General features: G+C 32.7%; 1 protein-coding gene across 1 annotated transcript in view; it reads right to left on the bottom strand.

The window, feature by feature from the left end:
- LOC145241540 (monocarboxylate transporter 12-like) overlaps positions 1 to 16,239 on the bottom strand; it is a 196,361-nt gene extending 180,122 nt beyond the window's left edge. The window contains exon 1 of the mRNA XM_080104597.1: positions 15,793 to 16,239. The gene's annotated coding sequence lies outside the window, so the exon portion shown is untranslated. The remainder of the gene's footprint in view (positions 1 to 15,792) is intronic.
- Between the last annotated feature and the right edge of the window lie 364 nt (positions 16,240 to 16,603).

Genomic DNA, 16,603 nt, shown 5'->3' with positions numbered 1-16,603 from the left:
AACCATGATACTTGATATTTTGATTTTAAACTTAAATTTAAGCCATTATAACCGCACAATCAGTAAGACCAGATCATAGGTTGAATGTGGTATTTTGGTGAGAATGTCTTGTATAGAGAAAGTCTAAAAAAATATTTGACAAAATTGCATGAGCATTCCTCCCTCTCCTTTAAAACGATTCGGGTTTTATGCCAAAACATAATGTAATTTTGTGTCTGCTTTTTATAAACGTTTTATAATATTCGATAACATTGCTTTGAGATCATTTTCTCGGCATGCTTTTCCTCGAATACTCTCAAGTGAGGGTATTTATTTCTCTACCATGGCAAGAAGATGTAACTCTATGGTCAGAAAGTGAGATTGTAGAGTCAGTGCCCCAGTGGAAGAGCATTCTGGCCTGCAAAGAAATGCCTGTGTAGCCTCGTTAACATTACTCAGTATGGGCACTTCAGGCGATTAGCAATAAACTAATCTTCTCAAAGAGAGAAAATAAATCCTGAGAGCATGAACCTCCTACACAGAACCAACAACATACTGCAACAAACAAGGAAAAGGCCAATTTTGAAATTGCCAAGATTCTGTTGATTTGGGTGCTGAGGGGAAAAATTCCATTTTCCATATTTTGTGTTTTTTTTTCAAACTACTATTCTTATTTTGAATGTTATTGTCGCAACGTTTTGGTCGATGTAACCTCCGACCTTTTTCAGGTATTTTTTTTTACACTCGGGAATCTTTCTGTCAAACGTGGTGTCCTGCCTTGATAGAGTTCAAAATAGACTTCGTAGCCTCGTAGGAGATGTCCTTTTCTCCTCCTTGCAACCTCTATCTCACAGAAGAGATGTTGCGAGTTTGTCTCTGATGTATCGTTATTTTCATGGAAAGTGTTCAACTGAGCTTCAATCTTTGGTCCCCCCTCGCCAAACTTTCACAAGAAACACTCGTCTAGCTGTAAACACTATCAATAATTTCCCCCACTCTTTATCTGTGACTAAACCTAAACGTAGATTCCATGAACAAAGCTTCTTTCTTAGAACTGCACGCCTGTGGAATTGTCTTCCGTTTTCCTGCTTTCCGGCTGACTACAATATGGTTGTGTTCAAGTCTAAAGTAAATAAGTTCTTGATGAGCCGTTCCATATAAGTTATTAAATTTACCAAATTTTCATTACTAATGATTACTATATTGACCAATTTCTACTGTACACTCTTTAACCCTTATCCTTGAGTGGCCTCTGGGCCTTGATAATGTGGTGATGCCTTTGTAAAAAAAAAAAAAAAAAAAAAAAAAAAAAAAAAAAAAATTTCAAACAGAAATCTTTATTTAATTCAGAGGAGAGGCATGCTCTGGTTCTATTAACCAGAACTGGGTAATTTGCAATTGTATTTTGAGTGTCGCCTATACTAAGGATTGAACCCTAAAGTGCCACCTATACTAAGGATTGAACCCTAAAGTGTCGCCCATACTAAGGATTGAACCTTAAAGTGTCGCCCATACTAAGGATTGAACCTTTAACACGCAGAAGAGTAATTCTTTTCAACTGAATTTAACCAAGTACTTTATCTAATACAGTATAGGTTCTTGTAGATAATTCTAGTTTTTGGGAGTTTTAAATCTATTTTCCTTTTTAGAACAGAAGTCTAAAGAACCCAAATAATACACATATCAAAAATTCAGGAACATAAAATTGATTTTGTACTGCATTTTGTTAGTTTTGTTCTGATGTTCGTGTTCTGGCAAGAAAGAATCCTTGAAATTTCACACAAAGGTACTTTATGTGCCCGGCAGTATTTCTTTTTTTTTTTTACATAGAAGTCACCACTTATCAAGGCCCTGAGGTTACTCGAGGAAAAGGGTTATTGAGTATACAGTAATCAATGAGATAATATCGTAATAGTCGTTATTAATGGAAATTTGGTAGATTGGATTACTTAAGTGGGCGGTTCATCAAGAATTGGATAGGTTTTGTATCGAAATGTCTTTGATAGGTATCGATAATGGAACTAATCCAGTGAAAGAAGGAACAGGGATTTTGACTAAAGTTGACACCTTACACAGTCTAACAGCATAAGTGCATTTGAGAAGTTTCATTACCACACAAGCCAAAAGGTTCGACATATAAAATCAACGGTAGGTTCTTTGATATGACAGGGGCGTGTTGGAAATGAATGTTTCTATTTAAAGCATAATTGCACCATGATACTTGACTTTTTCATTTTAAACTTGAATTCAAGCCATCATCGCCGCACAAGCAGAAATGCCGGACATATAAAATCGACAGTCGGTTCTATGATATGACAGGTGCGCCTTCAAAATTAATGTTTCTGTTTCGAGCACAATTGGTGCCCGATACTGGACATTTTCATTTTAAACTTTACTTTAAGCCACTACATATAAAAAGTAATTTTATATAATCAACAGTATGTTCTCTACAGTGCAATGTAGACTACAATGTATTGTGGACTAAGTCACTATAGGGATGGATGTGAATCTTCCTCCCAGTCTACCACGGTGGGTCCCCAACTAGAGCAGGCAATCAATCTATTTGATTGAAAAATGGGCGATTTCACCGATTTCAATGACAATAAAAATATTGGAGTGTGAAACATTCGTTGATCATCATTAAATCCCGGGCAACATCGGGTCTTCCTGCTAGTAGACAGATAATTGCAAGAAACAAATACAATAACAAAAAAGAAAACAATAGAACATTTTTTTTGTTTCTTTTATTAATTAGTATCTATTTATCAGGGAGAGTAAAAAGTGGACCTTGAGTTTACTCTCAGCAGTAGCGTAACCCTCACTTTTCTTTTTTGTCCTTTAGTCCTCACATTCCATGGGCGATGTTTCTGACAAAGGGGGAAGAACTGTTGTTTTCTGGGTCGAAGTCTAGCCATCTAACACTTATCGTTGCAAAGTTTTTAACCTTGAAGTAATTTTTTTTATTTTTAGCTCTTTGCACCAAGTGGCTTCATACATTGTCTGGGGCAAATTTCATTAAAAAATAGCCCAGAAGAGACGAGGATAAGGATTAAGTTCGACGATGATTGCCTCCATGAGATATGAGAGATGTACTCCATCATACAGATAGAGGCTGCATCAGCAGTGAGGTAATTTCTGGAGCAATAGAATGATTCAACCATTTTTTCTAGCAGTAAAACGTTTAGGGTTAGGGTTAGAATTTAGATAAAGGTTCAGCGTTAAGGTTTATATTTAGAATTAGAGTTGTAATATTAGAGTTATTAGACTAACAATATGTCTTCTGTGTGAAAGAGGCTGTACGGACAAGAAGAAATCATGCCCCACTAGATTGCACAGCCGATTTTGTGTTCTGTCAGGACATGCATGATATCCCAGATATGACAACTGTACTCCATCTTAGGACGTATTTAGCCTTTCTACTGGCAGAGAATAGCGCCGGCAGTAATTTCTGAAGTGATAGAATGTTCACACCATTTTTCCAGCAATGAAAATAAAGTTATGCCAAACAACATACAATGACAGGAGATGAAAATCATAGGCAGAATCTTAAAAAGAGATGAATCACTTGATGAGTTAATTGCAAATTACTACTAATTTGAATTATTACAATAGAAGTCTTTTTTTTTTCTTCAAACTCAATCCCAAAATTAAGGAATATTTCCACATGTATTTTGTGTGATCGTGATACATAGGAGAAAGGCTTTAAGGAAAGAAGATTTGATTCACTCAGATTTGGTATAATAATAGATTACAACGCAGCAATTAACGTTTTCTTTTTTAGTACAAGGTCATCACTAGGGCTATGACAACAGCATATTCTTTTCTTTGTTTTGATTCTCAGGTATATATCCATTGATATCTTATGTTTTTATGTAGAGTGATGTGGTTCTCAGTTGATTAATTGTGTCTAACTGTGTGTGGGTATATACTCGAGAATCACAACAATGAAACGAATATGCTGTTGTCACAGCCGTAGTCATCACTTGTCAAGATTTGGGAGCCATTTGATGATAAACAGATTATCAGTTGGATAATGTTCGCCTCCATAAGAAGACCAGAAATAATTGGTGTGATGGGTAGAAGACTATTTGAGAGAAATTGATTACCCAAGAGGACGGCTCATCATATATTTGTTCACATTAGACTTGAATGTAGACAGGTGGAAGCAACTTTGTGGTATCTTATTCCACAGATGGGATATTCATGAAAGTTTCGTTTGGTTTTTGGTAAAGAGAAAAATAAAAGTTTTTCATTATGTTTGTTGTTAGTTGAGTTCGTGCTTGAATGTTTTATAGAGGATTTGGAATTGGAGTGCAGTCAAAACATAATGATAGAGCAGAGAGAGGCAAGCAACATCTCTTTTATGCAAAGGAGATGGTTGAATTTATTCTTGACAACCCCCTCCAAAAAAAAAACAAGCCTATAGTTAGGAGGAAAACAGTCAGCAGTAAAAGAGATTTCCAAAAGTCTGCAGTTCTTGAAAATAAGCTACAAGAATAGGAAGCTGTATTTTAACGAGGTACAAATTAGTAAATTAATGAAGACAACTAAACCAACTAATGAAACGAGCTGGAACAAAGGAAGCAGGGAATATATCAAATAATTCTGAAGAACACATAATAGTATTTGCAGAAAAGATTGAGACTAGCAACATCACGTCTGTTGCAAAGAAGAAGGGAAATGATGCCAACCAAATTCTAGATACGCTTCTGAGCCTTATCCAAAAACCGTCAAATGAGACCAAACATGACAACAATACTCCATACATTGATAGCAGATTTGTAGAGATAGAGATGTAAGAAGGTGCTTGCAGTGATGGAGAGAAACAAATTTTCGAAAAGGTAGATTTAATGTTTGAACTTCAAGAAGGTTTTGATTAAAAAGATGGACGAAGATGTTTCAGAGTCGATTTCTCTTTGAAATGGAGCCATTAATCTCAGGAAGAAAAAAAATGCTTGCGATAGAAAGAGAGGAACTAGGTCTAACAAGGATTAAATGAAACAAACCATTTTGTACCCTCATCGTTTGACTCCTGTTTTACCTAACGTCTGACCTGTTGCCTTCTACCTCAACTTTATGTCATTCATCTTTCATTAAATCTGGGAACGATTCTGCTTTACGCATTTGGATTATTATGCACTCAGTGTAACCCTTGGCAAAATTCACACTAGCCAACTTAATCACCACCACTGCAGGGTCCTTAATATGTAGTATTTCTTTCCTTTTAATTCTACAACTCTGGTTTGAATGTACATGGAGAAATCTTGGTGAAAATGACTAAACGTGTAGTTTATGAAAGTTAATTTCATTGAATTGAGTTCTGATTGAGTTAATTTTATTGAGTTTAACTCTGATTAAGTTAATTTTACTGAGTTGAGTTCTGATTAAGTTAATGTTATTGAGTTGAACTCTGATTAAATTAATTTTATTGAGTTGAGCACTGATTAAGTTAATTTTATTGAGTTGAACTTTAATTAAGGAGGCTAAAAGTGATTGAAATGAGTTTAGGTTTCAGAAACCTGTTCAATATTATTTATAGGTTGTTAAAAGAGTGACCATGTGTCGTTTTGATTGGCCAAACTAATCTAATCTTGAGACAAATTATTTTGCCCTAGCACTCCTCTGCAATGAGAGGGTCACTTTCTCCTGCTTGGCCATACCATTAGATGTACTGGGATCTGAATCAAACGTCATGAAACAAAGAAGCACAACAAAGATTAGTCCCGCTTCTCTTTTGCTCTCGGACAACGGGCCACTACTACATTCACTTAACATCATCATTCATTGCTTTCTGGTGATGACAGCCATTATCTACTTGTGATCCTGAATTAAGCCGTGGACACACATAGTGATGGAACTGTTACAATATTTTTCCTGATTTGGATATAATTTATTTTAATGGAAATCGCTCTAGACAAGGCATGAAGCCACTTGATGTAAGGAGCTAAAAATACCACTTTAAAGTTAAAAAAGATAATTATGAAAGGAAAAAATAAAGGGAAGCAAGATTTACGAGGTTGTTGAAAGTAAACACAGAGTCTGTTCTAAATTACGGATTCTGTTTTAAAATTCCAATTCCGATACAATAGACATAGAAGCCTGAAAAGTAATAGTGGCCAAAGAAATAAAAAAATAGAGAAAGCAAGAATTGGCCAGAAATTCCTGTTCCACAAACAAGTTAAAGTAGCACATGTCAATGTTTCGAACTTAATGGACTACTCTATTTATAATTGTAAATTAAATGGACTACTTTATTTCTAATCTTAAATTAAATGGACCACTTTATTTATAATTGTAAATTTAATGGACCACTTTATTTATAATCTTAAGTTTAATAGACTACTTTATAATTGTAAATTTAATGGACTACTTTATTTATAAACTTAAATTTAATAGACGACTTTATTCATAATCTTAAATTTAATGGACGACTTTATTCATAATCTTAAATTTAATGGACCACTATATTTATAATTTTGAATTTAATGAACCACTTTATTTATAACTTTAAATTTAATGGACCACTTTATTTATAATCTTAAGTTTAATAGACTACTTTATAATTGTAAATTTAATGGACTACTTTATTTATAAACTTAAATTTAATAGACGACTTTATTCATAATCTTAAATTTAATGGACGACTTTATTCATAATCTTAAATTTAATGGACCACTATATTTATAATTTTGAATTTAATGAACCACTTTATTTATAACTTTAAATTTAATGGACAACTTTATTTATAATTGTAAATTTAATGGACTACTAACATAAATTTAGAAGAAAAAATGAAAGTAATATTTATTTAATAAGTAAACAAATACTCAGGTAAAATTAATTCTCAGAACAAAACAGTTTTGCATTATTTTTATGGATGGATGTATAATGTGAAACTTAGAGATGTGTTAGTTCTGATGACCTCAGAGGAAAATTTAATCTGGAAAGTATGGGGAGATGTGGCCATGGAGAGAAGTGATATGTGAATAACACAATGGACGTGTAAAACATCTCTTAAACACGATTCTGATGACCTTAGAGGAAGCTTATCTTATATGGAGGTGCGTGCAGAAGAATAAACTTCAATGGTATGGCTACATTGTAAGGTTGAATAAGATTTCTTGGGGTAGTAGGTGTAGAACAGTTGAGGTAGCAGGTTCAATTCACAGGGGAAGACCAAGGAAAACATGGGAGGAAGTGATAAAAAATAAAATTGATGAATAGAGGGATGAATAAAGACGTGGCCAGAGATGGGTTACTTTGAAAATCAATTTCATAAATTTGCCTAATGCATGCTAATAGGCTTAAATCGATGATGATGATGATGATGATGATGATGATGATGATGATGATGATGATGATGATGATGATGAAGCTTATGTTTAGAATTTCGTTTCCAATTTTGATCAAAATCCATGATATGATTTTGATTTTAAAAAATTTCTAAAATTTAAGACCATATGCTGAAGATGTCTAAAGAAGAAATTATAATTTAGGGAACTTTTGTTTCATTGATGTCTAATTATCGTGGAGCAAATTTAATGAAATACTGAAATGCTTCAATTCTCATATGGGAGGTTGTATGTATCCTAAAATCCCTTGAAAAATACTGAAAAGAAACTGAAATTTGGGAAATATTTATTAATTGATACCTAAATCCTATTGTTAAAATTTGACAAAAATCAGTGATATCAGAATTCTACTTCCATTTTGCCGCCTTTCCAGTAACCTAAATTAATCTAATTATAACCTACATTACTAAATCTTTTGCCTAACAGCAATATTCATAATGATCAGTTAATTAGTTTAGGAGTGAATCCTGTACATACAAAATATATAAACATATAAACATATCTAATTTTATGTAAATATAGATATAATAATCATAAAAATACAGAAAAAGGAACAAAATCATAGTGTCATTATTTAAATAATTATTATTTTAGTCATTATTTAAATAATTATTATTTTAGTCATTATTTAAATAATTATTATTTTAGTCATTATTTAAATAATTATTATTTTAGTGATTATTTAAATAATCATTATTTTAGTTATTATTTAAATAATTATTATTTTAGTCATTATTTAAATAATAATTATTTTAGTTATTATTTAAATAATTATTATTTTAGTTATTATTTAAATAATTATTATTTTAGTCATTATTTAAATAATTATTATTTTAGTTATTATTTAAATAATTATTATTTTAGTTATTATTAAAATAATTATTATTTTAGTCATTATTTAAATAATTATTATTTTAGTCATTATTTAAAATTGTCAACATTATAACAATCTTTCTAACAAGAACTTTCTTTCCCAAACAAGCTGAACCGAAAACGATTTTGGTATTTTAAAGCAGCCATTGCCGCACATATTCCCAACAAACCCACTTTGCAACAAAAGCACTTCCTTTCACTGTTGAAGTCCATACATGACACAAAGCTTTCTACTCTAATAATTTTTTTCCTCAAACAGCAAGACTTTGGAATTCCCTTCCTGCTACCCGCTTTCCTGATTGTACTGATATGAAGTTTGAATATAATATAAACCAACATCTTGTTAATCTATCCTTAGCATGGTCCCAAATAGTAGGCTCTTTTGTCCAAATGGCGATATGCCTTGTTAGAGATGATCTTGAGTAAAAAAAGTAATAATAATAATAATAATAATAATAATAATGATAATAATAATAACAACTGTGGAAATTCCACAGGGGACTCATTCATATGTAATATATTGATGTTGGCATTCTGTAGATGTTCAGTGTAAATGGAGATGCTCTGATATTATTGTAGCTCTTTTGTTAAAACTGCAAAAGTATTTATCTAAGCTAGCATGAATGCCCGGTAAAGCCTGGTCATAAAGTACGCTTAAATATGATATTTTAATTTATGCAGATTTCGTATATATTATTATAGAGTTAATGTTCTATCGATTTTTATATATTATAAAGTTGTGAGTTCAAAAATAAAAAATATATCCATATGACTTGGGTGCATTAGTTGGAATCGAAACCAAAATAAAAACTTATGAAAATAATATATATATATATATATATATAACTTCAGTTCCTTCAGCCATAATCGAAACCGAAACCAAAACTTATGAAGAATTCTTGATAAAATTACTTATAAAAAAATAGATGATTTAAGTGCCATCAGCTATAGTCGAAACCAAAACCAAAACTTATGAAGAATTCTTGTAAAATTATTTATGACAAAAAATAGAAGAACATAACAATTAAACGACCCGGATGTAAGCGTGACACATGAAAGAACACACACGCTATCGTATTAATATATCGATAATAATAATAATGATAATGATAATAATAATAATAATAATAATAATAATAATAATAATATGAAAGGAATACGGAATAAACCCAAGAAAACTGAAACTGCAAGAAATCTTCAAAATTATGCCCCCCCCCTCTTCAAAAAAGGCAGTAGCCTCTTCTAATACCACACAACATAGGCATGAAGAGTCAAGAAGGAGTGGAAGACCGAAGACGAAAGTACTCAGGCCTCCAATGAGTAAACACGTAATATACCAGGACATTGGAGAAGCTTATTGCCACCCAAATTCGAATGTTATTGCCATCAAGAAATCAATGGTAAGCATCTGTTGCAATAACGCAAAGTTATTGTCAAAGGTTATCAAAAGAGGTGGAGAGTACTGGAAATCTTGTACTGGAAACATGTTTGGGAAAGAAAGTTCTTGTTAGAAAGATTGTTACAATGTTGACCCCAGGGAATATCACCAGTTATTATCAGTGAGTAATTGCCGATAATGGTCTGTGCGAGAATTCTTATCGAATAATAATAATAATAATAATAATAATAATAATAATAATAATGATAATAATAATAATAATGATAATAATAATAATAATAATAATAATAATAATAATAATAATAATAATAATGATGATAATAATAATAATAATAATAATCAGAAAACCTTTATTTTATAACATCCATTAAAAAGTAACAAAATAATAGTGTAATTATTTTTATAAAACAGATTGAAAATTTGAATTTTCTTTAAATATTATACATTTTTAGTGTTTTGTTATTTGTTCCCGTTGTTCAAAATGAGTTGTGGGTCTTTGAGTTCCAATGACGTCACTACAAGACGGTGAGCTGTGTTTATTTCAAGTTGCGACTTGTACTAGTTTTAATTGTTTTGCAGAAAAGTGTTATTGGAAATTAAATCAAAATTTTCATTGGTTTTCCAGAGAATGATGGCTGTTCATTGTTCATAGTCAAACGTATTGTGCATCGAGTAAAGAGCAGAGCAAAGAGCTACTTCCCTTTTAAACACAAAACTTAATCATTATTCTTAGGTGGAAAAATGTTTCAATGTAACAGGGAGATTTCATATTGTTTAAGCTCAAAATGAGGTCTTTCTTTATAAGAATTTAGCTTTTTTTTTTCTTTTTTTTTATTACATTTTCACCCCAAACAAGGCACATTACCACTTTGGTGTAGGGGGCAACTATCAGGGGCAGCAACTACTGGGGCACTATGTTGAGATTTGGGCAGCAAGATGTCGGTTCACGTTACATTTGAACTTCTGCATGTCAGTACAGTAAGGGAAGCAGGGACCTGGAATGGAATTCCAGAGTCTAGCGGTTCTGGGGAAGAAACTACTGGAGTAGAAAGATCTTTTACATCTAGTGATCTCTATTGTGTAGGGATGGGATTTAGCTGCCTCTCGGGTTTGTCGAAGGTGTCTACGTCGTGGGGGCACAAGTGTCTGCAGTTCGTCAGAGCATTCACCATTAAAATACTTTAGAATTTAGCTTTGAATTCAGCTTTGAAATTAGCAAAGAATCTTAGCACAGTTTTTTTCTATATATGAACCATCTAGAGTTGTGCATTTCCCCCCATCATTTAATGTAGATATGGACACCGTTTTACATGGAATATGCCAGATTAGTCCTCCGATCATGATGTGACTTCATAAATCAAAGCTGCATCATCTAGGAAACGGTTCCTTTTCAAAAACAACTTTATGGCTTGCAAGAGGTGAAAGTCAGAGAGTACAAAATCAAGAGAGTAGGGAGGATAAGGCAGGATTTCATAGCTAGATGCCCAGGATTCTGATCTGTTAACATGTGCATTGTGGACCAGAATGTTGTCTCGCAGCAGGAGGAGGGCACCTTTGCTGATCTTGTCCTTCTTTATTTTGATAGCTTTTCTTAATTTCTTCCAAAGTGAAGCTGTAATTGTGATTGTGGTATTCTTTGCCAGGAAATCTGTCATCAGTCACTGTCCTGGTCCCAGAAGACTATGAGCATGAACTTTGCAGAAGAGAGCAGCACCATTGTCTTCTTTGAAAATGCTTCTACCCATTGACTGGATCATTATAATAGGCCCAAGTTTCATTCTATGTAATCAATCCTTTGTACTTTCTTTTTTTTTTTTACATGGAAGTCACCACTTATCAAGGCCCAGAAGCCACTGAGGGATAAGGGTTATTGCGTGTACAGTAATCAATGAGATAGTATCGTAGTAATCGTTAGTATTGGAGATTTGATAAAGTGTCTTACTTAAGGGGGCGGTTCATCAGGAATTTGTTTATGTTGGACTTGAAGACATTCAAGTTGTAGTCAGGTGGGAAACAGGCAAACGGAACAGAGTTCCACAGGCGTGCACTTCTAAGAAAGAAGCTTTGTTCATGGAATCTATGTTTTGATTTAGGCACAGATAAAGAGTGTGGAAAATTATTGACGGTGGTTTCAGCTAGACGGGTGTTTATCATGAAAGATTGGCGATGGGGGACCAGAGATTGGAGCTCAGACGAGCACTTGCCACGGAAATAACGATAAAACAAAGACAGGCTCGCAACGTCTCTTCTGTGGGAGAGAGATTGCAGGGAGGAGAAAAGAGCATCCACCACTAAGCCACAAAGTCTATTTTGTACTCTGTCAAAGCAGGAATAGCTTTTTTCTGGCTACATGTGCGTTGTGGACCAGAGCATTGTCTTGCAGGAAGAAGAGCATCTTTGCTTCTCTTGTTCCTTCTTGATTTGAATAACTTTTCTTAATTTCCTCAGAAGTGATAGCCTTTGTCAGGAAATATGCCATCACTAGGGCTATAACAAGAGAATATTCTTTTCATTATTTTGACTCTCGAGTGTATATCAGTTAATATCTTATAATTTTTTAGATAGAGTGATGCGGTTCTCGATTGATTAATTGTGTCTAATTGAGTCGGATATATACTCGAGAGTCAAAACAATCATAAGAATATTCTCTTGTCATAGCCCTAGTCATCACTACTCTATTCTGATCTCAGGAGACTGTGAATAGGACCTTCCCAGCAGAGGGTTGCATCTGTGCCTTCTTTAGAAGTGGTGAGTCTAAGTGCATTGACTGGGATTTGGTCTCTGGATATACCTAAATTTAGTCCCGTGTGATCAGTAGGGCTAGGACAACAGCATATTCTTTTCATTGTTTTGACTCTCGAGTGTGTATCCGTTGATATCTTATATGCTTTTACATAGAGTGATGTGGTTCTCGGTTGATTAACTGTGTTTGACTGTGCCAGATATATACTCGAGAGTCAAAACAATGAAAAGAATATTCTGTTGTCATAGACCTAGTAATCAGTCTTTTGAGAAACTTTGACTCATCTTGGTATATCTTCAAATTCATCCTCGGACACTGGACGCGTTCTGGAAAGTGCCAGCAACCTTTGAATCCATCTGACAAACACCTTATGCTTGAATGAGACCACCATTTTGTTTTATGTTCTGAGTCAACAGGCTTTACACTACCTTTATTTTTAAGTAAAAAAGGAGCACTTTAATTTAAGTTAAAACACACGAAAAAAATTATACAGGTAGGTAGAATAGTAACTTATCTTGCCTTTGGTAATATTTATTTGTTGTGTATTTATTTTTTTACAGTTTTTTGCTTTGTTTGCTATTCTGAAAAATCACTGTCACTTGCTAAAAACCATACTCATAAATAATCAAATTGTATTCATTCCATTCGTTATTTTCAATCCTCCTGTAATATCCTTCATCATTCCAACGAGAATCTATCTATTTTATTAACCGGTATCTTCGAGTGGCTTTCAACCTTAATATGTGGGCATACAGCATTAAAAAATCTTATTAGTTAATAATGAATTTAAGAATAACCACACAAAAGTTGAAATTATTGAGAGTAAGGTAAAATAAAAATTTAAATAAAGATAATTATTTCAAATAAGATAATTATTTCAAATAAGATAATTATTTCAAATAAAGATAATTATTTCAAATAAAGATAATTATTTCAAATAAAGATAATTATTTCAAATAAGATAATTTAAAGAAAAATAAATATTTTAATTAAAATAATTATTTTATTATAATAATAATAATTTATTTAATGATGACTGTCAAATACAATGGACGAACTTGGTACTCTGGTGTACCTCTCCATGTAAATACACTCGATCAATATCACAGTCAGCAAAATCCCACCCCTTCACTGTAGAGACCCCAGACTACTTGCCATAGGGCTTTCTACTGTAATAGCTAACTTCTACTCCTTGGAATTCCTTTTCTGATTCCTGTTTCCCCGACTGTACCAACATTAAAAAATTTAAATGTAATGTGAACAAGAATCTCACTGCAGACCTCCCTACTTAGGATGTTCCCGATAAATCTGGCCCTTAATTCACAGTGACCCCTCCACAACCCAGTGGCAATGTGTGCCTTGTTTGAGGTGCATAAAAAAGACAAACCCCAAAAAAACAAATAGATGTTTATGTGAAATAACATATCCTTCATTTTTCCAGTCACAATAATTTAATTTCATTAATCTTTGTCCTCGAATGGCTTTCAGCCTTCATAACTACTTATTCATTAGTAAAATAAAATAAAAAAGAAATTAATAATTATCAAAAATAAAAAAGCTAAAAATTGGAGTTCAAACTGATTGGAGCCAAATTATGAAAAAATACCAAATACATTGTTTGAAGTTCAAACTGATTTTAAAAAACGGAGCCAAATTATGGGAAAATATCAATGTTTGAAGTTAAAACTTAAAAAAAAATGGAGCCAAATTATGAAAAAAATACCAAATACAACGTTTGAAGTTCAAACTGATTGAAAAAAAAAAACAAAGAAAAAACAAAACAAAACTGAAGTCAAAATACGAAAAAATACCAAATTTGGTTTTAAAAATGCCAATCTTACAATCTTGCTCCTAAAGAAACAGTCGAACGCGAAATTATTTCAAAGAATTTGCAATTTTATGTCTCCTTTAATAAATAAATAAAAATAAAAAAATATAAACGGCGTATCTTAAGTTTTTTTTCTTTTTTAAATTTTGCATAAGAAACGATTTTTGTGTTATGTATGAAATTTCGGTATAGGATCTTTGTAGACTTGGCTTTGGGTTAGGAGCAAAGTGTTGTATGGCCTTGTGCCTGATTTGTTTAAAATCTATCTGTTAAAACTATCTTTTGCAAATAATGCAAAATGCAGTATATGTTCTCATAGTTTGGTCAGTGAAGGAGAATGGTTAGTCCTTCTAGACAAAGGCAATTTTGATTTTTATTCAAATCTAAAGTGACCCATTTTGTGGAGCTGTTTTTTTCTCCACATTAAAACCCGCTGTTATGTCTAACTCTGCTCTCATGGGGAAGCAAGTAAATAGGAAGACCGCGAATGAAACATTTTTTTTTAAATCCGGAAAAGAAAAAGTGTGTTTAAACATTTAAAAATGTGTATACGAAAAAAAAAAAAAAAAAAAAGGAAAAGAAATATCTCGGTGTGTGTGTGTGTGTGTGTGTGTGTGTGTGTGTGTGTGTGTGTGTGTGTGTGTGTGTGTGTGTGTGTGTGTGTGTGTGATTGATGAGAATAATGGAAATAGTATTCCGACAAAATAGAGAAATAAAAAGGAACAAACCAAGTTATGTGTTCATCAACGTTTCGTCTTTATTTCATCCAGAGGAAGTCTCGAAATAAAGACGAAACGTTGATGAACACATAATTCGGTTTCTCCTTTCTCTCTCTCTCTCTCTCTCTCTCTCTCTCTCTATATATATATATATATATATATATATATATATATATATATATATATATATATATATATATATATATATATATATATATATATAAAATCCCGAATAACCTTTGATTTAGGTCCAAATTAAGGGCGACTTAGAGTGATATATCGATTTTTGCGCAAAAACATGAAAACTAAAATGTCATTTTTGTCATTCATTTCGTTTATAATAATAAAAAAAGAAACGGGCATTTTTTGCGCAAATCTACTTTTTTTCTCAATATGCAATATGGACTTAAAAGAACAATGAGAACGTCCATAGATTTACATAGGTGCGACCTAAAAAAAGGTGATGAGAAAGTGTAAAAAGCATTTCAGCATCACTTCTTCCATGATGGAGCGATGAAGAACGGTACAAGGTAACCAAATAATCTCCGAAAAGAATGAGTCAGTGAGTCACCGCGGTGTGTTGACGTTTCAAACCTCTAATTGTGACAATCAACATTACTTAGGAATTAAATTATTCATGATAATAATAATAATAATAAAAAAAAAACAATATTGAATAGGTACCATGCATAGAATATATATATATATATATATATATATATATATATATATATATATATATATATATATATATATATATATATATATATATATATATATATATATATATACGGTAAAAAAAAATACGCACTATTGTTATATGCGCAATGAAATAAACCGCGCGAACAATAAATTAAAATTAAAATTTAGCGTCCTTAAAAAAAAAGGTGACTTCTTACCTCATGACATTTGTATATTCGCTTCAAAAGGACCGTTTTTACAGAAGGAAATATGCGTATACCCTCCCCTACACGAACGGAATCGCGTATATAAGATTCATAGGTAAGCCGTTTTGTTGTCGGTTTTCTGTTTATGTTTGTGCGTGTTTTTAAGTCTTTATTTTAAGAGGCGTATGACGGATAGGCGTCTGGTTAGGGTTATTGTTCGCTTTTTAATGTGTTGTGAGGAAGACAAAGAAGGAGGAGGAGGAGGAGAAGAAAGGAGGAGGGGGTTCTGATACATAAAATGTATCGATATTTTCGTGTGTTTCGCTCGCATTGATCACCGAACGCGAACGCCCGCAACAGTGGTTAGCAGGATATGTAGTAGTCGCAACCCGTCATTTTCTGCGCGCACTCTTTCTAAATTAAGAGCAGTCTCTCTCTCTCTCTCTCTCTCTCTCTCTCTCTCTCTCTCTCTCTCTCTCTCTCTCTCTCTCTCCTCTTTCTTTCCCTCTCTCTCTCTATCGTTCTCTCTCCTTCTCTCTTTGTTTTTCTCTCTATCTTTATCTATCTCCCTATTCATCTCTCTTTCTCTTTCTCTCTCACACACACACACACACACACACACGGCGCTTCTATACTAGTTAAAATAAGTCGTTTGGCATCGTTTTTATTCTTCTCTCAGCTTGTTAGAGAACGGTTTTTGCTTTCCATTGAGATAGAAAAAAAAATAAATAAAAAGAAGAAGAAAAAAATAAATAAATAAAAGAAGAAAAAAAAGTGAAACAAAACAAAACAAAACAAAACAAAACAAAATTATAACACGCAT

This window comes from Euprymna scolopes, chromosome 20 (assembly GCF_053919585.1).
Source record: "Euprymna scolopes isolate OS-2025 chromosome 20, ASM5391958v1, whole genome shotgun sequence".
Classification (NCBI taxonomy): Eukaryota; Metazoa; Mollusca; class Cephalopoda; order Sepiida; family Sepiolidae; genus Euprymna; species Euprymna scolopes.
This window is presented reverse-complemented; position numbering and strand designations above follow the sequence as displayed.